Below are 23,681 nucleotides of genomic sequence, written 5' to 3' on the forward strand. Positions count from 1 at the left end.
GCTGGGTTTGCTTAATCATTTCCTTTGCAAATGTTTAACCTCTTTAACCACGGGGAAGAAATGGTGAGAAAGAGGGAGGCGGGAGTTGAAAATGTTTTATGTCGACCACAAGACAGGACAGGAAATCATGGAAATGAGAGGGGGGAGACATTTTTCTTTAATTCTTCAGTGTCACAGCGGCCTAAGAGAGCAATTCTGGAAGAAATGACCATTCTAGGATATTCTTCTGTTGATACTGACCCAGAAGGAAATTCATAGCCTTATTCATTCTGTGGCTTAACAAGGAATATTAGAGCAGAGAAGACTCTGAAAGGGTCAGTTCTCAGCTGACCCTTTATTTGACTCAGGCGGCAAACATTTGCTGAGTCCCTACTCTGCCCCCGTACTAAGATGGGCCCCCAAACAGGCGAAATGACTTTCCTGCTTTTTCAATGCCAAGTTAAAGTCCCTGCAGGAGGCTGCCTACCCTGAGACTCCTAAGTGGGTGAGCTTAAGTTGTATCGTTAAATTCCCTGAAAGACAATTAGTGGCTTCATTTGCCCTTCTCTCTCACTTTCTGAGCTTTCTCTGGCAAATTAGACCCATGTGCTTGATTAATCCTTAGGGCAGATCATTGTCGTTAGCAGATATTGACATCTAAAACTGGGACCAACCCATTAATTTAACATATAAAATGGGATGGGGCGGGATGGAATCTCATGATGTAGTATAGATAATATGGTTAATATTAATTACTGAAAGGCTAGTTTTGATTATGAATATGTGTATGTAGATTCAAGATTTAACCCTTCTTATGTTTTATAATCAGAGAAGTTTGAATACTCTGGATTTGAGTAAAGTTCAGTGGTTAAAAGTGTGAGCTCTGGAGTCTACGCGTGTGAATTCAAACCTCAGTAAGTGCGCTAACTGTGTGAGGCCGGACAAGTCGATTAACCTCTCTGAATCTCGGTTTCTTCAGGGAACCACAGCTCAATGAAGAGAGAGATAAAATGCGATATTGGCGATTGGTTCGGGGCCACTTATTTTCAGAAAGCGCCATTCTATCCGCTATTGCTTTTCCTTGGCCCTAGACCACGTTAAGCTTGTGGAGCAAACCAAAACCCATTTAATATGTAAATCTTTTCTCTGGAAAACTGGCCACAGAGCTATGGTTTCAGACCATCTTGCCCACTGGGAACAACAGCCGAAGCGAGAGGAGACGAATGGGTCTTAAGGCCTCCGGGAGCAGAGACACGACGCTTCAGCTCACTGCAGAGCAGGGAGAGAGCGGCAGCGGACTTTTCAGCAGAACTGATGAAATCCAGAAAAAAAAAAAAAAGGGAGGGAAATGAAAGAAAATCACGCCCAACCTGTAATTCCACACTCAGTGAAAATTATCTATCAAAATTGAAGATGAAATAAACACATGTTAGACAACTGAAAACATTACTAGCAGACTCTAACTAAACGAAACGCTAAAGAACATTCTTTAGAGAGGACGAAAATGATCTCGGATGGAACGATAAAAAAATTAGGAAAGAGTGAAGAGCAGCAGAAGGGTAAATGTGTTAGGAAATCTCAATAAATACCGACTGTATTAAAAGATAATAATAATGGCTCGTGGGGTTTAAAATATATGTGTCGTTAAACTATGCGACAGCAATACCACAAAATGTAGGCAAGAAGAAAAGGAAGTTAGCCATGTCCTAAGTTCCTTGCATTGCTGAGCAGTCGTAAAAACACTCTACGAGGTAATTCTAAAAGGAAAGAAAAGAAATGTGAAAATAATAAGCTAATAGAAAGGACAATAGACTGACCTAAAAAAATCACAAAGGAAAGAAAAGAGCTCATAACAGATGAAACTGATTGAAAACAGCTAATAATGTATTAGTATTGTGTTAGTAATTGGTTAGTAATTACACTAAATATAAATGGACAGAATACTCCAACTAAAAGATGGATTGTCATTTATATGACAAAAAAAAAAACAACACCAATTATATTCTTACAAGAGGCAGACCCTAAATATAAGCATACAAAAAGAATGAAAATAAAAGAATGGGAAAAGATATTGCGTGCGCACACTAATCAAAGGAAAGTTGATTAGTTATTCTAGTGCCAAATAAAGCCGATTTTAAGGTAAGAAACAATATAATAGATGAGATATTTTATAATAACAAAAGGGGTCAGTCCCACTAGAAAAATAGAACAATTCTAAATCTACAAACACTTTCTAATATAGCCTCAATATATATAAAGCAGATACTACCAAATCTTAAAGGAGAAATAAAGGCATCTACCATCATAGTGATGAGCAGCAACATTTCTCTATCAGTAATTAATCAACAAACCAATGAAAATAAATCAGCAGGACTAGAAAAATTTTGCCAACACTCTTGACGCCCTTGACTTAGTTGATCTTTATGGAACAAAGCAACCAAAAACTGCAGAATATATATTCTTTCTCAGGGGTACTTGGAACATTTACCAAAATTGGCGTGTGCTAGCCTATAGAGAGTGTTTCAAATTTAGAAGATGGGGCGGGCAGGGTTTGCTGTCAGATTGAATGTGAAGATGAGAGAAAGAAGGGTCAAGGTTGATGACGAAGGATTCAGTGCTCTGGAGTCAGGAGCGGCTGGTTCATGCTGCACGGTTAGCATTTCGGAGAGACAGGTGTGAGCGTGTGTGTGTGTGTGTGTGAGAGAGAGAAAGAGAGGTAAGGTAGTGAGGAGTGTTTACATGTGTGAGCCAGCCAAGGAGTGAACCTGTGCCCAAATGAACACCATGAAGTAATAATTCAAACTCGGTTTCTGAAATATTCCCAGTGTGAAACAATTTACATAACATGATACAGTATTATCGTATAATTAGGTCACCTACCTTCCCCCATGTGTCTTGTAAGCTACGGGATTATAATTTGTATGGCTTCAGGGTCACCTCGGGTGTCGGGGTGCGCACCTTGGCTAAGCTACCTCTCTCGCTGCACCACTATACGTAGAACGACTACAGATGCCACCACGTGAGACACCCCCATAGCGAGCCGTCCCATACACAGCATTTTGCCTTCTTTGCAAAATTTAAGACAACCGTAGAATACAAAATTAAACATTCCAGGCTGACCCTTTAAGTTAGCTGGGAAGGAACCTCAAAAAGGTGTCTCCAAAGTGGGATTCCTTCCTTAAGATCAGCTTGTGATAAAATGAACCCCACAAGAGGATGGAATCGTGGAGTGACCTTATTTGCATTTGAAACATTGTTTTTCACTTAAAAAAAAAACTATTAAAACCCAAAACTCCCCCAACACAGGTCAATAAAAGATAAGACGATTTTGATATGTTCGTGAACAAAAACAACAAATTTACCCTGAGTGTGTATATACACACACACACACACACACACACAAAGAAAGATCTCACCGGATCTCTGGTTAATTCAAAGATTAGCTTTAAAAAGCTGCAGAAAAAGAGCTTCAGCATTACGTTCTCCATTTCCTGACATGGCTCCCCGAAAGTCTCGTGAGGTGTTGGGTGGGATATATTTCCTTTTCGTGGTGCTGGGCGAGCCAGAAGGGAGGGTGACATGACAGTGTAGATGAGCGAGAACCGCCTGCCTGTACGGTGGGGACGCCGGCCGCCCGCCCACCACTGCCCGGTCTCCTAGCAGTGATGGGGACCTGCGAGCCTGCTGCTGCAGAGTCTGGTCTCCAGAGCCAGGCACCTGTGGCCATGTGATGCGGCCTTGCCTCTGGCTACCTTGTGACCGCCGGTAAGTCGTAACAGACTGAGGCAGGGTTCAGGCCCAAGTGCCCCCGCCTCCAGAGTCCCCAGGTTGCCACACATAGTGCTACTCCCTCCACATGGGTTCGTCTCCTATTTCAGTGACTCCAATGTCCCCCAGGAAGAATAGCCCGGGAGAAGGTTGTCGCCGTCACTTCTTGAGAGATGGGAGCTTAGAGCAGCATGGTTGTTTAAGAGGTGGCGGGAAGCGCTTGTTTTCAGGACTGGTTTGAATTAAACATGACAGAATAATATAATCTATCTGAAATTCAGTCACCTACCTGTAGGGGGCTTAAGCACGCTGCCAGGAAAACCACGGTGCTCAACAAACTGGATCATGGACCCCAGTGGACGCCAACGTGGTATTGGGTGGCTTTGCTTTTCACGGAAAAATCTGCAGGCTGACAAGAGTATCTTTCTCCACAAACTGTCCTTTCTTATTTCATCCCGTGCATCATGGCCCCTACGTGGGATGAGAAGCAAATAAAATTTGGTCACCTACGAACAAAGCCACCGATTCGACGACTATCACTTGTCCACTCTATGTATTTTATTCCGTTTCATCTTCAAAGGACCCCAATGAGGTGGGGATCTTCGTCCCCTTTCACACACGAGAAACCCGAAGTACAAAGAAGTTACAGAATTCTCCGGAAGCCACAGAGCCGTTAAGTCAAAGAGCAAGGATTCCATACGAGTGTGTTTGATTCTAAAGTTTGCAGGCTTAATCACGAGGCTGCATAGCTTCCTGCCATATTGGCATAAAGAAGGGGGGTTCAGCATGGGGGAGAGAAACAGAAAGTCTTCTCTCTACATGTTACATAACACTTTCGGGGTCGGCCTAAGGGAACGGGGCCAAAATTGTCGCAGGCTTGTGGCTCCAGCGCACTTGAGTTTTGTGTTTCCTCTTGTAAATTTAAGAACATGCGATGGCCCTTGAGTTGAGAGGGGGAAGGAGTTAGCATTTGTCACTCGGCGTTGGGGACGCTGATCATAGCTCTGAGTCCTTTTAACTGTGTGGAAGCCTGACATTTGACATCTGGGTAAAAGGCAAAAAAAAAAAAAAAAAAAAAATCTCTGAGAGGGCTGTTTAGGGCCGGCCTGCCTGCCTGATCCGTGGCCAAACAGAAATCCTTCCTGGCTCTCTTCCCTTATAAATGATTTTCAAACTTACAGTTTTAAAAACAGTTCCTTTGTGGAATTATAGAAGCAATAATGTTTTCCATCGAAAATTGTTGTGTCAACAGAAATGCACAAAAAAAATCAAGTCACCAATTTCCCCATCACCCAGAGAAACGCTGCTAATAATTGAGTGCTGCTTTCTTTCCTTATTTTTGTAAGTGCAATTGGACTCAACTTCATAAAAATTCTTGTGGCATGCATTTTTTAATCAAACATTTTACTACCAGCATTTCCCTATGTTTTAAATGTTTAAACTTGGGGTGGGGGGGCGGATCTTGGAAAACATGATCTTTGATAACTACCTAATAATCCGGCCCAGCGGTCATGATAATATATTTGATCATTTTGCCACTGGTAGACATTCTGTTTATCCTGCTTCAAGCAACATTTTCCCCATAGGAATGTTTCACCTTTACGCAGGTATTACGCTCCTATCCCACCAATCAAACCGTTTTAACTTCACATCCAAATCCTTCTAGATTTTTCTGCATCAAAAGAGTCAAGATGTGAGATACAGACGTGATACAGAAGCAAACCCCACACTCTACTGTGAAAGCCATCGGAAAGGAGAAGCCAAAATGCCCTTAGATGGAGCTTTCCTGTCACTCAGTAAAAAGAAAGCCAACGAAGAACTTTCCCTGGGCTCTCGCCATGCCCCCCTTTCCCTTAGCCTGGGTTCCCCACTCCTCCCCACCTCCCGGTTCCCCCTCAGGACGTAGGAATCCGTGTTCCACCACCACGCCCTGCTGAGACAGCCCTGCAGAATGCCAAAGGTGGCGACCTGAGCTTTCAGCTAACTTTTAACAGCACGAGTGAGACCCAAATGCACGTTTGCAGTTACAATAGGTAACAACTTAAATCTAAAGGCATCATCTCTGTTTCCGCTTCTCCCTCATCTTGGAAACTTTGAACAGGGACATCCGGTGTCCTCAGTGTGGTGGGGGTCCCCCAGGTCCGGGGTGGGGCGAGAATCCCGCTCTGCATCGCTGGTTTTGTTTGCAAGTGTTTCTGGGCCTCATATCTTTTAACCGACCCTCGGATTTCCACACCACCGATGTACATACTGAGGACGTGGTTTATTTGTCTGGAACTCCTGATGACGGGCACTTGGAGTGTTTCTAGTTCGTCGCCATGACGGACAAGGGTACGACGGGGAGCCCCGTCCCCCGACCCTCCAGCCGCTCCTGTGGGAATCACACTTCCCCAGCTGCGCTGCAGCGCCCTGGGCCTCCGGCGGCCGCCGCGGAGTGTGTGCCTTTTCCTTTTATCCTTAGCAGGCGCCGGCGAATCCGCCTCCGCGGGGCCAGCACAGGATGAACAGCCTGTTCCCAACGCCCCCTGAGCTCCCCGGGGAGCATCGGGCTGCAGGCCCCGCTGCCGCTGCTGCCTCCCAGCTCACGTCTCCCTCCTGTGGCCTCGCCATTGTCCCGGCCTCTCCTTCCCAAGTCCCCTGCGCCACGTCCCCCTGCTCCCTCCTGAAATGTGGGCGTGGCCTCCGTTCTTCACGCCTCGCTCTGAATGTGTGACCTCGTGTGTTTCCCCCGCGGCTTGCACAGCGGGCTCCCTCAGGGGTCACAGACTCAGATACTTAAGCCGGGAGGGTGAAAAAAAAAAAAAAAAAGATCCTGCGAGTCCGGGCACCAGTCTCTGCCCTCCGTCTGAGCTCCAGCTGCTGTCGCTGAGCGTATATCTGAGAGGATCCAATATTTTTATTTCCAAAAGGAGCTGGAAATCTAGATTTGTTCGGTGAGGCTCACATTTTTTAAGAGGCGGAAATAAATTTAAAAGGAATATTAATCCCATGTGATCCGTAAAACACCCCTATGAGACAGATTCAGCTGATAAAATGCCAGATGGTAAATTCTTCGCCCAACAAAATCACTCCCTTCCTCAAAAGTCCCTTGTCCTAAATTGGGCGTGTCCCGTATCCAATCAGTCACTCATCCTCCGATTCCATCTGAGAAATTGTTTCAGAATTCATCTCTCGGTGCCATGTTTCAATTCCAACACTCACCAAGTCCCACCCTGGCTGTGACTAGAGCATCCTAACCGGCCTTCCTGCCCTAGGCCGTGACCTTGGGGAGCTGGGCGCTTTGCTCCCTTCTGCATTTCCTTGCCCCGGACAGCCTCAAGCACCCGCATTACTGCCTGGCCCCAAGGAGTTTGCAGCCTCTGAACCACAGGGTAAAATCCGACCTGTCGATGTGCGAGCCCGTTAAGACCTCGCATCATGGGGCCTTCCCTTCCGTTCACTCCAGCCCTTCCCTTTACCCCCTTCCTTTTTTCCACCACTAATAACAGCTGACTCACAAATAAATTGTTTCAGACCCGAACCTAACCACCACTCAAACGCCGAGACTGTTTTAGTTACTTAAATCGAGGGAGACACGCTCCGTTCAGAGAGGCCTTTCCTTTGGCTCAATAAATCTCTCTTCCAATCGCTAATGAAGTTGAACTCACTCTAGACAGTGTGTTTCAGGTTTAAGAAACTCCTGCCAAAGCTCTTTATTTAGTTCTCAGGAGTCTCCTACTCCGCTCCGATGCTAATAGGAGGAGGCGGAGCTGCTGACGGACAATGGCCCCTAATTCATTCAAAACCCCGGGAGAAAGGTACTAAGGGTCATCCAGGAAGAACCGTCGCTGCTCAGCTTAATGGAGAACAGACACACACAGACACACACGCACACGCACACACACACGCGCGCACACACACAGACACACACAGAGACACACACGCACACACACAGACACACACGCACGCGCACACAGACACACTCCTCTTAACTTAATACATTTTGAAGAATATGTGTTCGATCATTAAGAATAGCGTGATGATCATCCGAAAAGTTATATGCACCCCGATGTTCATAGCAACACCATTCACAGTGGCCAGGACATGGAAGCGACCGAAGTGTCCCACGATAGATGACTGGCTAAAGAAGCTGTGGTGCATATATACAATGGAGTATTACTCAGCCGTAAGAAGAGATGAAATGCTGCTATTTGTGACAACATGGATGGACCTTGAGATCATCACACTAAGCAAAATAAGCCAGACAGAAAAAGTTGAAAATCACATGACATCACTTATACCTAGGATATAAACCTAAAAACAACAAATGAACAGGACGAACAGAGATTCATGGACATGGGCAATAGACTAGTGGTTACCAGAGGGTAAAGGGGAGCAGGGAGAAAAAAGAAAAAAGAAACATTTAAAAATAAATAAACAAACAAACAAACAAATAAATTCCTGGTTTATCAGTGGTGAAAAGAAATAAACCTAAAATTTCAAAGTCTCCAAAAAAAAAAAAGTATATGATGATCGTTGTTTTATTACATGGTAGTTATTATTAGAAGTTGTTCATAAAGGCTATTGAGTTAGAATTATGTTTGCAAAACTAGATTTTTAAATGTTTTTCATTTGTTCGGTTTTTAGATTTAAGATCCTTTGAAGGGGTAACGTCTACTCGGTGCCACCCCCACACCCAGTCTCCCTTCTTTCTTACTAACAGAGTATCAGCTTCAGTGGGGGGCAGGGAGGTGGCTTTGAAACCACCTGCTTTTAAAACTACATTTCCCAGGCCCCTTTGCAAGCAGAGGTAGCCATTTACCCTGGCTCTGGCCAACGAGCTGTCAGAAGTCATTGAGTGGCCTTCCCACAAATCTCCTTAAAGGCGGTTGGGGGTGGGGCGGGCGGGGAGTAAACACTCAGGTGACCTCTTTTCCCCTTCTCCTTTTCTGCTACCTGAAGGGCCATGTGACTGTGAGAAAAAGGCCAAAAAATCTGGCCTTAAAAGTCCATACAGCATCAATACTGGCAGCCACGTGCCTCTGGATCTCTTGCTGAGTGGGAAAACTAGATCTTCTGTAAGCTGCTGGTATTTGGGGTTTCTCTCATAGGCCTTTAGACCGTATTCTATTCAAAGCTACTTTAAACAATTGGGTTGGGGGTGGGGGAGCAGTTCCCCACCAAAAATCACAACGGGGGAGACTAATTACGGGACAGCTGTAAATAGCATTACTTTATTCATAGCATTTCAAAAAAAGTTGTTTTCCGCATCCTCGCCTCCTCTGCCAACTTCCACGTCATCCTTCCACTTTTTCATCCGAGTCCCCTGGGTTCCTTCCCATCAGTCACAAATGTGCCGTTTTAACATCTTCTGTCTTTCGGCCCAAGCGCAATCCGATGCGGAATTTATCAACTGTGCATTTAATAAACAGTGATGTGGAGGCCCGAACCATCTGAATAATTTAAACCCGAATCTTTATTTCCATTTTGGCCAGAAGCAAGACCTTCCTCTTGGTGGTGAAAAGCCCTCAATTCCTCACTTTACTGCGTTCGCATGACTCAACCCGAATGCACTTCCATTGACATTTTGCATTTCTCTGTAATCTCCTTTCCTTAATAAATTCAAGATAGCTCCACAAATGGCAAACAGCTTATAATAGTGTTACTGTTTCTGGGCTACATTGTGGATGCAACCCTGGCCAGTAGCTATGTCTGTGGCTATCTGAATAATTGTTTCAATTCCTCACTTGTTACTGAGTGAGTGTCGGCCTGACCTCTGGGCACGGCCGAACATTACTCATAATCAAACTGAGAGTTCCAGCGCTAAATATGAGTGTGCGCGGTATCTGTTTTCTCTCTGGCAGATTATTCAAATACCATCGAATTGAAGTCAAACTGTCCCAGAGCCCACTGACTCTCTGCCCCAAAGTTCCCTGTGGAAGACCTTTTTTTTTTTTTTTTTTAAAGAGCTTCCTTTGCCCTATGGTAATCTGTTTCTCAGTGACTATGTGATGAGAGCATGTTTTCAGGCTGATTCTTTTCTCCTGCCTCATGTCCCCTGGAGATCCGCTGCCCCCATAAAAGCCATGTGTGTCTTATCTCTCTGAGTGCAGTTGCTAACATCAGAATGCAGGCTGAAAACATTTCCCCAAAATGTACTGTTTTTCATCATTTCTTTCTGACACCGCGAGATAACGTGTTAGCATATTGTCTCTCCCTATTTGGGATAGCCCCGCTGGGTGTTTGGGGACAGAACGACATCACCGAGGACCTTAGAATTAGAAACAAAAATGCCTCTTTCTAAATTCATAGCACCAAGAAATAACTGGAGAAATTTTGAACGTTGCCGGTGAAGCCCCAAATGAAAGAGGTCTTTCCTGACCAGGCAAACAGTCTGCCGGCTTTCAGGACACGACCAGAAAGTATTGGAGGCTATGGCAAATAATCCCACAAACGGTCCCAGAGCCACGTGCCAGGGTTAACACTCAAGCCCTGGAATTAGGCTTAGATGTGAGCTGGGACATGTCACTGGGCTCCTGGCTCTCCCCAAGCGAGGCTGTGTTTCTCAGAATTCCTGGAAGCCACTGAGAAATGGCCTGAATTTCTGCCACTGTGGAGACAGATCAGTAACTTTCAAGTATTGAGTTATTTGTCCAACCAATTCTTATTGGGGGCCTCTCTCAGCAACGCCTATGCCTGGGGCCTAAGCTGCTGTCATCCAGAGTTCTGGTCCTTTCTTGCGAATAATATAAGCCGAGAGCTCTACTGTCGAATACACAAGGCACTATACACATGCAGCTCTCAAAATGTAAATTTAGATGAACAGAAATTGACGGAAGCTACGAGTTTGCCCGCTCGGTCTCATCAGCCACATCTCAGATGCTCGCTGTGGCTAGGAGCTACTCCGTTGGACAGCACAGATTTAGAATATTTTTATCATCGTGGAAGGTCCTTTTGAGACAGCGCTGCACTGAGAGTCACACTTCCTTGGGACACTCCTGGGTTCCACCTGCTGACCTGGTGTAATCATTAAAGAGAGTGGCCTCTTTCACTCTCAAAATGTCCCTGTTGGGAAATACAATTTAGTAATGAAAATGAACTTGACCCCCCGTCTTTGTGCAGCCCGCTGAGCCTCAGTCTTGGCTGGGACTTCCCTGAGGCCCAACGCCCTTCGACTTGAGGAACAAGCTGGCGATGTCGGCCATCTCCCCGCCTTCCGCCCTCTCCCCCACCCCCATCCTCTCCCACGTAGGTAACAGGAAAAAAAAAAGAAATCCAGGTGAAGAAATGGTCACGTCTCCCAAAATGCGTAATTTACATATAAGTGGTTTCAGTTTTGTTCCGATCTCCCCTTGCCTGAGAGAGCTCCCATGGGCGCCTGGGTGATGCCCGTGGGGCGTGGAAGGGGGCAGACCCCCCGGGGGCCTTTCCTTTGCGCTGCCAGGCACAGCCTCTACTCCGGTACACCATGGCTCAGGCCCCGGCCACCAGCCCTGGCCCTGTCCGGCCTTCGCCACTCCCTGGCTTGCCCAGCAGAGGGCGCCTGAGTTTAATATTCTTGGTAAAGAACATTTACACAATCATTAGGGATTTTTTTTTTCTTCCAGTGATACCTTTTTTTTTTTTTTTGGTAAGCAGCAGTCCAAGGTACCAGATATTATAGGTCACCTTAAGAACGTGTCGTCAAAACTGGTCGGTGAGAGTCGTTCAGGCCGGCAGGCGGCTCGTGGGGGAACGGGGCCCGGCCAGCCGGCTCCAGCTCCGCCTGGGGAGGCGGCCTCCAGTGGAAATGCCGGCAGACACCATTTGGCAGCACTGAGGAAATGAGGTCTCAACCGGGTTAGTACAATCAGTGCGGCCCGGCAAGGCCGGCCTGGGGTGCCAGGGGCTGCCCCAGAGGGGGACCCCCCCCCCCCGACAGCGGGCGCAAAATGATGGTGACCCGAAAAGGGTGGCTTCGGGAACCAGAGGTGGACTCCTGTTCAACTCGCCCGCTGCCCGGCTCCACGCCGCCGGTCGGCATGCACCGTCTGTCTGCAGGTCCACCGTATGTCACCTACCATCTGTCCATCGATCTATCTATCATCTATCCATCATCCGTCTATCATCTGTCACCTATAGATCATCTATATATATATCTATAGATCATCTATCTATATATACATCATCATCTATTATCTATCATCTACTATCTCTAGCTTGCCATATCTATCTGTCATCTATCTATCATCTATCGATCATCCACCTATCTATCAATCATCTATCTATCTATCGCCTATCTAGCCTCTCTCTCTCTCTCTCTGTTTCCCTTCCTCCCTCACTCTGTCTTTTTCAATCTTGATCTCTCTCCCTCCCTCTCTCTCCATTTCTTTCTGTTCCTCTATCTGTCTCGCCCGCCCTCCCCACTTCTCCATCTCTCTCCACCCCTTCACTCCCTCTCCCTCCCCCCCTTCTCACCCCCCCCAGCAGTGGTCCTCCCCTCCCCCCACAGAAAGGGCTGACGTCCCAGCTGACCTGACTTCTGCTCTCAGCTGCTCGGTGCGGTGCGGCTAAATCATTACTGAGCACAGTTTGCGGCTGGTTTTTATGTATGGAAGGTGTTAAGGCAAGCTATGAGTTTGGCTTATTTTGTTTGCCTGTTTCGGTGCATTGGATACATTGATGAGATTTAAAAACACGACTTCTAAAAATGTATGTTCACTGCTCTTTCAAAGACTCCCAGAAACGCTTCGGAGGGGCGTCTGCGTGGCCCACGCCCAGCGCTAGCCCGCCACCCCTTCCTGGCCGAGGACAGCCCGTGGCCGGTCTCTTGGGCTCTGGCGGCCGTGCACCAGCGGGCGATCTGTCTGCTGCACCCCCGTTTCCTTTTCTGTACTAATCGCACCTTCCTTAAGGAATCAATAAGACGATGCACGCTGAGGGCTCAGCGAAGTCACGTGGTGGGGGTTCGGCGAACAGCAGCTCTTTTCCCGGAGTCCTGGAGATGAGCTTCTGTGGACACACGCTGGACGGAGGAAGCTTTGTACCACCTGAACCTGGCGGGAGAGGTATGGCCCCCACCTCACCTGTGACTTCCTGTCTGTGATTTCGTTAAGTCGTGGCCGTGCGATGTAGTTTGCTTCGCTGACCATCTCTTCTGAGGCTGCCCAAAAACCACACTCGACACGACTTTATGGAGCTCTTGCGATGAGCTAAAGACTGGGGAGAAATACATACCTGGCCACTCCCCACGCACACCCCGGGATCCCGCGGTAGCCGGGGTTTGCGGTACGAACGGTGCCTCCTTTCACTCCTCAGAGTGTCCTCGATTGGACGATAAATAAGGTCGCTCTGCGGAAAACATAACACCAGACCTGGGTAAGTTCAAAGTCAGAAGTAAGAGACAACGACACAGAGACTGATGATCAATAGATGGGAGAGAGAGAGAGAGAGAGACTGACAGATAGACTGACATAGATAATTCATAGATGATTGATAGGTAGGTAGATAGATTGACAAATGAGTAGACAGAAGATCGATAGGTAGATGATTGATTGATAGGTAGGTAGGTAGGTAGATGGGGGTCGGGGAGGCAGGACGTTAGGACCTGGCACCAAATCCGGCCTCCGGAGCTGAGCAGCCACGCGACCATGGACAAGTCGCTCTCCCCCTCTCTAGTTCTTCATCTGTAAAACAGGGCTCAGTGAGTAGTACCTGCTTCCGGGGCTGCGGAGCTGACCGGTGGCAGGTGCTGGGCGCAGAGTCATCGCAGGGCTTCTCAATGGACAACTAACAGGTCGCACGGCAGAGGCCCAGCGCTGGCAAAGAAGGGGTTCCGCTGCCTGAGAAAGAGAGAGACCGTCCCAGAAGGAAAACGACTTAGTTGCAGCGTATAATGTTGTATGCTGTTCCCCAAAAAGACGTAATTTGGTTTTATGCTTTAATTCATTTTTTCTTTGGAACCTCATTTGGGGCTCGAGAGAGGACCCCATCAGGTCCTCACTAAGTCCTCCAAGATGGCCTGGCAGGTGGTTAGGGCTCAACCTGCCATCAACTCTTAGATTATACACCACCTAGAATGACAGCTACACAGCAGGCCAGGAAGGCGAGGGCTGGGCAGAGGGAACGCCACTCCGCAGAGGCAGAGATGGGGGCCCAGGACGGGGTCAGGGGACAGAGAACACAGGAAAGAGCCTTGCGGATAAGAGCCCAGACCTCCTGCCGTGTCCTGCTCACGCACGCCCCAAACAGAGCAGATGCAACAGTGGCCGAAGGAGGCAGAGTTTTCATTTTAGAAACACCCACATCTCCCGCTCCATCAACTTCCCAAACGCCTTCCTGCATCTTACGCAGGCTCCTAAAAGTGGCATCTGACGGCACCCACCGCGAAGGGCCATACGGGGCCGTGCAATTGAATCCCAACCCCTAGCCCGCACCAGACGGGACGCTGGAGCCCGGCGAGACCAAATGACTGTGATGTCCCACAGCCACAGGCCAGAGAACCAGTGTCTGAACTCTCCTCCTTCTCTAAGGTTTTGCTGTCCCTGATAACATCCCACCTTAGGTCAAATGATCAGGCCTTTGGGTAAGACTGGTCCTACTTGCTTCTTAAACCTCACTTCAAACTGACTCATGCAAAACAGGAATGTAGTGGCTCGTGTAAAGATCTAGAAGTGGACACCTTCAGGCACGGCTGGATCCAGGACTAGGGCACAAACCGTAGCTGCCGAGTTCATCTCCTTCTCCGCTTCCCTCTTGGTGGACTTCACGCCCGGATAGGTCTTCTCTTCGTAGCAGCCCCCGCTGACCTCATTCCCATTTACATTCTCTCAGGTTTAAGCCCCAGCAGAAATAAAACACCTCTTTCTCAATAAATCCAGCAAAAGTCTTGGCTTGAGTCTCATCTGAATAACTTAGACCATCAATTTGCCAAGCCGAGGATCGACGCCCATCCCGGATGTCAGGGCTCCGACTTAGCCCCCCAAAACCACAGGAGCTGCGGGCGGGGTGGTAGTTAGTTAGCTAAAGGGACTCCAGGGAGCTTTTTACCCACAGATGACAAAGTGCATTCTGCACGAACAAAATCTATGAATTCCTTTTTTGTCTATGACACACCGTAAGTGCTCGATACACTTTAGCTATTAAAGGGAGCACTTGACTGGAAAAAAAAACGCTGAAGGGTACCTTGAAGGGGGCAGTTCTTTACCCTGGCAGGACACTAGAGATTCCCGCGGAGCTTTTGAAGTTCCTCCATCCCAAGCCCCACCCTCAGGAGGTTCCGATTCAGTTGAGCTGGGGTGGGGTCTGCGCAGCACCGCGTGGTGAACGCATCCGGCCAAATTTAACTCACTACAAGGGCTGACACCCATTGCTTTACGCGAATTCGTTCACTGGGCTGGTGCCTGCAAACCCCCTCACCATAGCACCGAATCCTTTAAGACGTAAGGAAGTGTCAGGAAGGAATGATTATATTGAAGCCGTAACGCAGTATTTGAAAACCTCTCCAAATGATTTCTTCCAGTGCTCCATGCACTAAAAGAGGACTTGGGTGGTGGCTCTAAAAACATCCAAAGTGGAACTGAGCTCGCGTCTGTGTGTGTGTGTGTGTGTGTGTGTATGTGTGTGTGCATGTGTGTGCGCACATGTATGTGCATGTGTGCGTGTGTTCTCCCACTTCTTTATAATCGTACAAACACTTGCTTTGGGTGATTAAAGCTGCAACACAGATGACTCGGGACCTTAACTGATGCTGAGTCATGATGCTGAGTCATATGCCTCCTGGTGTCTTTCCAACTTTCTTCCTCCCTCCCCCACCTCGTGTTGTCCACAAACATTGGGTAAGAGGTTGGGAGCACTTAACATCACCGACGACAGACAGAGAGACATCAGGTGCCTGCAGAGGTGACATCCAGAGAAGGATGCAGCATCTTTCATGCCCCGCATTCCAGCCGAGAATGCAAACCCTATAGCCAACGATGAGGAGCCATCAGAAAAACAGGAAAGGAGAAACGCTCTATGATATGGGGCGGGAGGCGGGGAGGAACTGTAGTCTTCAACGATGCTAACACCACGAAAGAAAAGTGGCGGAAGTGTCCCAGGTTCAAGGAAGCTAAAAAGGCATAAGAATTAAACGCAAATCCTTCCCGCAGGCCGGACCCGGTACTCCACGGAGCATGCCAGAAAGAACAGCATAAGGTTAATTGGCGAAATTGGAACATAGGCGGAAAATTAGCTCGAAGGGTTGCATTAGTGTAAATGCATGAAGTGTGTAACTCTACCGGGGCTATGTAAGAGATTATTTTTATTCTTAGCAAATACGAACTTGGAGAATTTAGGAATAAAGGGCCTTGATGAATATAACAACTATAGATAGTTCAGAAAAAATCATTCCTGCATGAGAGAGAGAGAGAGAGAGAAAGAGAGAGAGAGAATTCAAACAATCATGTAAATGGAGTAAATTATTAATAGGCAACCTGATAAAAGGTATACAGGTATTTTTATATTATTTCTATATTTGCAACGTTTTGGGTACATTTAAAATTATTTTCAAGCATGAAATGTTTTTTAAAGCTGGGGTCGGAGAAAGACTATAAACAATATACAGAATGTTCGTTTAGTCGAGATGTGGAAATACACTTCGAGATTAAGAATTTCAAACACACACGCACGCACACCCCCTATATCAAAACTCACCCCTCATTCTAATAAAACAAACGATTCCTGTTTGCACCCAAGACAATCCGACCGTCAAAACGTGCGGTACGTCTAACCCCGACCATTTTTGTACATTTTCCCAAGTTAGGTTTACGGGAAGCAGCCAGATGGCGCCGCCACATGCCAGCGCTCGCTCAGGACTCCAGAAGCTTCTGAAATGCAGACCACCAAGTTGCACTGAAGCACACACAGCCTTTGCAAAACAGAAAACGATCTCGCCGCCCCTCCGTGAAGCTTCTCAGAGGTGCCCATTGGCCCTTAGAATAGAATCCAAACTTCTGCCCGGGCTCACAGAACCCCGTGGGACTTCAGCTCAAGGACTCTCCCCTATCAGCCTGCTTTTTCGGCTCTTGAACACGTCACACCCTTTCGTTCCTCAGGGCCTTTGCACCTGCCGTCTCCGCCTGGAACGCTCTCGATAAGTGCCTTCATCTCGCCATTTAGGTCTCACCTCATGTCGTCCAGCTCTCTTTATTGTGTTCACGGAAATGACCGCTAAGTGGAAACTTCTAAACCTCAGATGGTTTCCTCCATACGAACGTGATGCAGAAAGCCCAGCTGACCATTCGCCATCCTGCTCGGGCTCTGAGCACAGCTTTTCCCTTCCACCCGGAAGAGACTAGGTGGCGTGGCTCACCCTCTCGCTCTTTGGGTTGTGCTTGACCTTGACCCCCTCCGGGCGCCCTTCTCGCACCATGCTCCTCCTTCTGTTGCTCTGTTTTTCTTCATAGCACTTACTATCTGAGCGCGCGCGCACACACACACACATACACACACACGCACGGCCTTTATCTGACAAATGGAATATATTACATGTTTCTGAGTATCATTCCGGCTCCCCACCCCAACCCCCAATAGTTGTAAACTCCACGAGGGCAAGGAATTATTTGTAAATTTTTATCACCCCCTCCAGCACCTAAAGCTAAGCCTGGCGCCTAACAGATGCTCTAGAAATGTCTGTTGAATGAACCAGTGAACAATGAGCAGGACCGAACACAGAGTCGGCACCCTATAAATGAATGTTAAAAAGAACAAAATTAGAAAACTTCAGTGACATGTGTTCAAGATTTACCATGAAGTTACTGAGACCAAGACAGTGTGTTCAACCGATGTAAGGATAGATATACAGGTCAATGGAACATCCAGAAATATACCCACACGAATACGGTCAGCTGATTTTATTAAAAGGCGCCAAGTTCATTTAATGAGAAAATGGTAGTCTTTTCAACAACGATGCTGGGAGAATTTGATATCCATATGCAAAAATAATGAAACTTGACCCTTTCTTCACAGTATACATAAAATACTAATTTGAAATGGACTACAGAGCTAATAGACCTAAATGAGAAAGATAAACTTACAAAACTCCTAGAAGAACTTAGGAGAAACATCTTTGTGACCTTGGGTTAGACAAATATTTCTTAGGATATAAGATCAACCATATAAAAGAAAAAAATGAATACATTAGTCCACATAATGATTTTAAACTTTTGATCTTCAAAAGATACTATTAAGAAAATAGAAAAGCAAGTCACAAACTGGCCAAATATTTACCAAACTATAAGCATCAGATGAAAGTCCAGAATATGTAAAGAACTCCTTACAACTCAATAAGAAGACAAATAATTTTTTAATCGGCAAAATATTTAAACAGATACTTCAAGGAAAAAGACATAATGTCAAGCAAGCACACATACAGGTGCACAGTAGCATCAGATGTTAGGAGAGGGCACATCAAAGCCACGTTGAGATATTGCCAAATACTCACTAGAATGACTAAAATTTAAAAGATTGATGATGCCAGCTGTTGGCAAGGAGGTAGGACCACTGGAACTCCCATACAATGCTCATGGGGATGCAAAGGTGAGCGCCATCTTGTCAAACGGTCTGGAGTCTCTTGTGAAGTGAAATATGCCCTCAGCACACAATCCAGCAATCCTACCTCAAGGCATTGCCGGGAGAAATGGAAGCATATGTCTGCACGAAACCTTGTACTCACTCATTTATGACAGTTCCATCCACAAAAACCAAAAACTAGAAATAATCCAATGTCCATCAACCAGTGAGTGAATGAAGAAATTGTGGTACATGCTTATGATGGGCTATTACTCAACCATACAGAGGAAGAAATTATTAATATGCTCAAGAGCATGGGCGGATCTCCAAAACACGTTCAGTGGAAGAAGTGTACAATTACATTTATATGAAATTCTAGAAAAGGCAAAAGTATAGAGACAGAAAGCAAATCAGCAATGGATACGGTTGTAGTGATGATCACGTGTCTGTTTATATCTGTCAGAACTCAAAACAAGACAACATGGGTGAATGCTCTTGTACGTAAATTATACCTCAATAAAATCCATGCATGTTGTTGGATTTAAAAACTGCATTTCTGTCAAAGACGGTATTTCTTCCCTTTTCCACCTCCAGAAAAGCATCAGCCTCAGCAACTGTTGCCTGTCTTTGATGGCAGTCTGGTTAAGCTGTCGGGTCACCATGACCGCCTCTGATGTTGCCAGGGGACAAATAATAATGATGACTAACATTCGTGCCGTGACCCAATCACTTACCTCAGCCACGGCCCCTGTGAAATGGGATCATAACAGTGCCCGCCTCCTGGGCTGGTTCCGGGGAGGGTGAGAAGAAGTCGTACAGGTGAAGCAGGACTTGGCAGATGCTCAGAAGACATGGGCGAGCACGATGCTAATTACAGGTTGGATGTTCATTAATGTGCCCAGCCCGGTGCTTGGTCTTTGGAGACATTCTTCCATCTCCCCCTCACGAGGCGGGGCCTCTTAATCCCCTCTTCAGAGAAGGATGATAAAGATCAGACTGGTGGGGCATGTAAGGTCACACAGCTGGTAAGTGTTTAGAGTCAAGATTCAAATCCAGACCTGCCCGGCTCATGCATGCTCAGAAGCGCTGCAGAAATCCAGTTCTGATCATCGCCGTTCCCTCCTTTTTCTTCTTTCCTCCCTACCATTCCTGACTCACCGGGGAGTCACTTCCTGTATCTACAGATCCTTCGACGGCCCTTCTGCCCACTGAGTCTTCCACCCACCTCTCCGGCGCATCCTGTATTAGCGTCTTGCTAAAACAGTGTCTGATCAGTTGGGAAACATTAATGGTCATCTCTCCAGAGAGGCCCTCCCTGACCACTCTCTGTTGTTCTTCACGGCATTCACTCTCTCTAACGTTGTGTAGTTATCATTTTTGCTGACTGTCAACACACACACACACACACACACACACACACACACACACACACACACGTCCCCGTCCTCACCCCATCCTCATGTAGAAGGTAAGCTCCCTCTAGGCGAGGACTGGATCTGCATGGAGTGTTGTATCGTGTTGTTATTTTTACCCACCACTGTACTTCCACTACTTAGACCATTCACATGGAACTGATATAATCATAAAGTTTGAAAAGGGACTTACAAGACCATTATCCAACACCTGCGTTTTTACAGACGGGGAAATCCGGAGAGGTTAGGTGACTTCCCCAAGGTCACACAGCTGGTTAGAGCAGAGAACAAGCATTGATCCCTTTGAGTCTCCGACAAATGTTGGGTTCACATCGCCCTTCATTTCCAGGTATTAGAACAGGAGCCACGAGCCATAACTTAATCATCACTTTGATCTTAATTTTTAAAATAATTTTATTGTCATATAGGGAGACTGGCAGTGAGGAGTCTGGGGGCATTTGTTTTAGGCCTCATGTTAACCTCATGAGGTCATCTTCAAAAAGGTCACAGGCTTTCAAAGGCGCGATAATAGGACAACTTTACACTTGCATCCCAAAGATCCAGGGATCATGCTGCCTCCAGTTCATTGTAGGATAATCTTGAATACAGCACAATGCTTTACAGTCAACAGTAGCTTGCGTGCGTATTCAAGCTCTTATTTTGGTCAATGTGAACAGTGAAAATATTACATAATTTTTGGTAACCCTGGTTTTGGCAATTCTTCATTTTTACTTCTTGAGATGCCAGCAGCCTCATTGATTAGGCAAGGCTTGGGCCTCTCCCTGCCTCTGTGTGCTCCTGGGCCCTGGACCTGTTTAGTGTCCACATTCTTCAAGATAGATCCCCGTCACACTCACTCCCTGGGGGCACACAGCTCTCTGAAGGCTGAGAGAGGAAGACAGTCTTCTTAGACGCAAGTTCCAACAGGAGCTGACGGTTATGCAACCGGCTTACAAAATTTTTCTTTTGCATCTCTAGACAACTCGGCTCAGTCACAGGTCACAGGCTATTCTGTGCATAATTGGGCATGGAAAACTATCTCTACCAGAAAAAAAACAAGTCCAAGGCTTATATCCCTGATGGCAAAATCACCCCTCGCTCAGTGGGCAGCCACAGGAAATGGATTCTTAGTTACGGCCAAGCCATAGGATTACGAGGCAACATCCCACACACCAGAGGCTCATTAAGAACAGAGATTTGGGAGTGTGTGTTTGTCATGAACTTAAAATGTGGGTGAATAGCCATTATGAAGGGGAGGAAAGAACTATTAGCCAACCAGTCACTTGCGGGGTGAGTTTACGCTTCTGCGATGGTAAAAGAAATCTTTTACACCCATCGTAGGTGTCAACATTCCGTAGCGTTGACTGATCCTAATTATGCATAAACGATTATTCGGTAGAAATCAGAATACCTGTTTGTTTCTCCTTGGACAAACCGTCTGCCATTGAAACAGGCCGTATCCTTAAAATGAATGTCCAACCTTGAGCATAGATGATCCTAAACACTTGATTCTTGGATTAGTGGATTTTTCTCTCTTGCAAAGTTTAGTCCTTAACCAAGATAAGTATTTACCTATCCATTTAGAGTACACCTCAGAAGGAGGAGGGTGTGATAGCCAAGACTACTTTAGTAACAAGTGATAGCAACATCGCTCAATCTGGTCTAAGAGCAAAAAGGAATTTATCATCTTACATCACGGAAGCATCCAACTTTACTGCTGACTTCAGGCATAGATGGATCCAGGTGTCGAATACGATTAACAGGGCCATGTCATTCTCAAATTCCTTGGCTCTCTTTTTCTCTATGTTGGCATTATTTTCAGGTAGACTTTCCATGTGACCAAAAAGCAATCGTCTATAGTTTTGGGCCTAGATGATTTTCATGGATTTTAAGTCCTAAGGAAACACACACACACACACACACACACACACACACACACACACGTACGCACACACCTTTCACACACCTTTTCCCAATAACTCTAACAACAGTCCCAGGTGAGATTCTCACTGACTATTCCTGGGGCATAAACCCAATTTAGAATACATTCTCTTTGTTGGTCATTCTGCGTATATCCAAATGTTTATCATTACAAACCAGCCTGCCCTGGCTACTCTTTTCCAAGTTTCCTTGGGAATTCATGTAAGTTTACTCTATAACACAGAAGTGACCATTTCTTTGAATACCAGGATCCAATAGTTGGCTTACATTTAGCTACCCTGGTCTAAGAAAAAGACATATAAATTTGTAAGCCATGTTTATATACTAAGGAGTAACGGGCTCCCCCTTCCTAAGGGCGAAGCAGGCAAGTCCTCCCAGCTCAGGGCCCCTTGAGAATTGGCAGACACCATCGCCAGCATCACAAACATTATTATTTTTTTTCTCTCCTCTGTTCTTACCTCTGGCCAAGCTTGCAGAGTTGGAGGGGTATACATTCAATGGGCAAAATGATGCGATTCCTCAGAATCGGTAAGAGGAGAGAGAAAAAGGGGAAAGTCTCGCGTGAGCTCTGAAGTCTCTCTTACAACTCCAGTGAACCCCAGAATCCTCAGGCCTCTGTGAGTGGATGGAACGGAACCCCGCCCCAAGCACGTCCCCAGAAACCTGGGGAAGGGGCAGGCCCTCCACGTGGAAAAGGGAGTCAAAGTGACCTGTACGCTCTGCCTTCTCCCTTTAGAGAGACATTTTCACTGACCTGCGTGCTCCGTCTTAGCACATCAGAAGCAGTAAATTTCAGTTCTGGAGGAAAATCCTAACGCTGGCTGATGTGACCAGCAATAGCAAAATTTCTTAGAGCCTAAAAAAATTTTAAAAATAAAACAATTTATGGCTTTTCATTTTTATTCCTGCTCCCCCTTTCCTCTTAGCTTTGAATAAGTTTTTATAAATAATAATAAAAATTTTAGAATACAGAGAGCGAAGCATATCTGGAGATTTTGCCCAGTCTTTTTTTTTTTTTTTAATTTATGAGAGTCAGAATAACATTTTAGTGTTAAGATATTGATCCAAACTGAATCTCAGATGTTTTCTCTTTTTTTTTCGGTATTTTTCGAATTAAATTTATTGGGGCGACATGGTTAATAAAAGCATATAGGTTTCAAGAGCACGATTCGGTAACACGTTGTCTGTACATTGCGTCCTCTGTTCACCACCCAAAGTCAAATCTTCCGTCACCATCTATTTGACTCCCTTTATCCTCCCCCACCCCCCTCCCCGGATCTTTTCATCGTGAGTCGGACACAGGCTGGACACCTGCCCTTGTTCTAATTATAGATTTTCTGGCCCAGCTCAAGGCGTGGGGTTAAAAACCGCTGTGGAATTTGAACTCGCAGACATTTGTCCCGAGGTGGCCACTCGGAACTTCGCTGCACAGTAAGGATCTGGATGGACATCCCCTGCTCTCTCTCTCTCATTTCCTCAAAATCTGCCCGGGAGTGTCCGGCAGAAGGTTGTCACAAACAGGCTGGCAATAACAATCACCAAACATAAAATACATGGAAAGCATGTCCATTGCCAGAATTAGATCTTTGTGACAGCAAAGGAGCCAAATGAGGTAAAGGGCAGGGAGGAGTCAGGTGACCCCCACATTACCGTGCCCACTTACTTAAAAGTACCCACCCCCCCACCGCCTGGGGATGCCCCGTTACTAACAATGGCCCTTTCAGCTGTGGAGTGCAGAATGACTAACCCTTTTCTAGACCGTCAGTGAGAACCAGCACCATATACCGGTAAGTATTTCCGTACGAAATTCACTTGGAAAGGATATCATTTCCAGCCTGGACAAAGCTCATATTGTCGCGCTCCGGTCCCAGTTATTTTAGGCAGGGGAGGGGATTTCCACGGCTCCCTGTCCTCAGCTGCCGAGCACTCCGCCCGGAGTAACCACTTCCTTGTCATCTGTCAGAGCCCGAGTTAGTTAACAGAAAAAAAAAAAAAAAAAAAATCCCTTGACATAATGCAGAAAATTCCTAGCCAAGCAAGAACACATCAATGAGCTCATGCGGGAGCGAGGAG

General features: G+C 46.4%; 2 long non-coding RNA genes across 3 annotated transcripts; one reads left to right on the forward strand and one right to left on the reverse strand.

Moving 5' to 3' along the window:
- The first annotated feature begins 11,202 nt into the window (after positions 1–11,202).
- Positions 11,203–15,435, forward strand: LOC118609965. Of its 2 annotated transcripts, none has more exons than XR_004953535.1 (2): positions 11,203–11,565; positions 12,441–15,435. It is a non-coding gene; the product is annotated as an uncharacterized LOC118609965 (long non-coding RNA). The 2 variants fall into 2 exon arrangements; XR_004953536.1 differs by having other exon boundaries at positions 12,621–15,435.
- LOC118609966 lies at positions 12,946–19,789 on the reverse strand. The gene is made up of 3 exons (XR_004953537.1): positions 18,990–19,789; positions 13,420–13,547; positions 12,946–13,056 (listed from the first exon to the last, which is right to left on the reverse strand). It is a non-coding gene; the product is annotated as an uncharacterized LOC118609966 (long non-coding RNA).
- Positions 19,790–23,681: the final 3,892 nt, after the last annotated feature.

Source organism: Rousettus aegyptiacus, unplaced genomic scaffold, assembly GCF_014176215.1.
Source record: "Rousettus aegyptiacus isolate mRouAeg1 unplaced genomic scaffold, mRouAeg1.p scaffold_m13_p_12, whole genome shotgun sequence".
Taxonomy (NCBI): domain Eukaryota; kingdom Metazoa; phylum Chordata; class Mammalia; order Chiroptera; family Pteropodidae; genus Rousettus; species Rousettus aegyptiacus.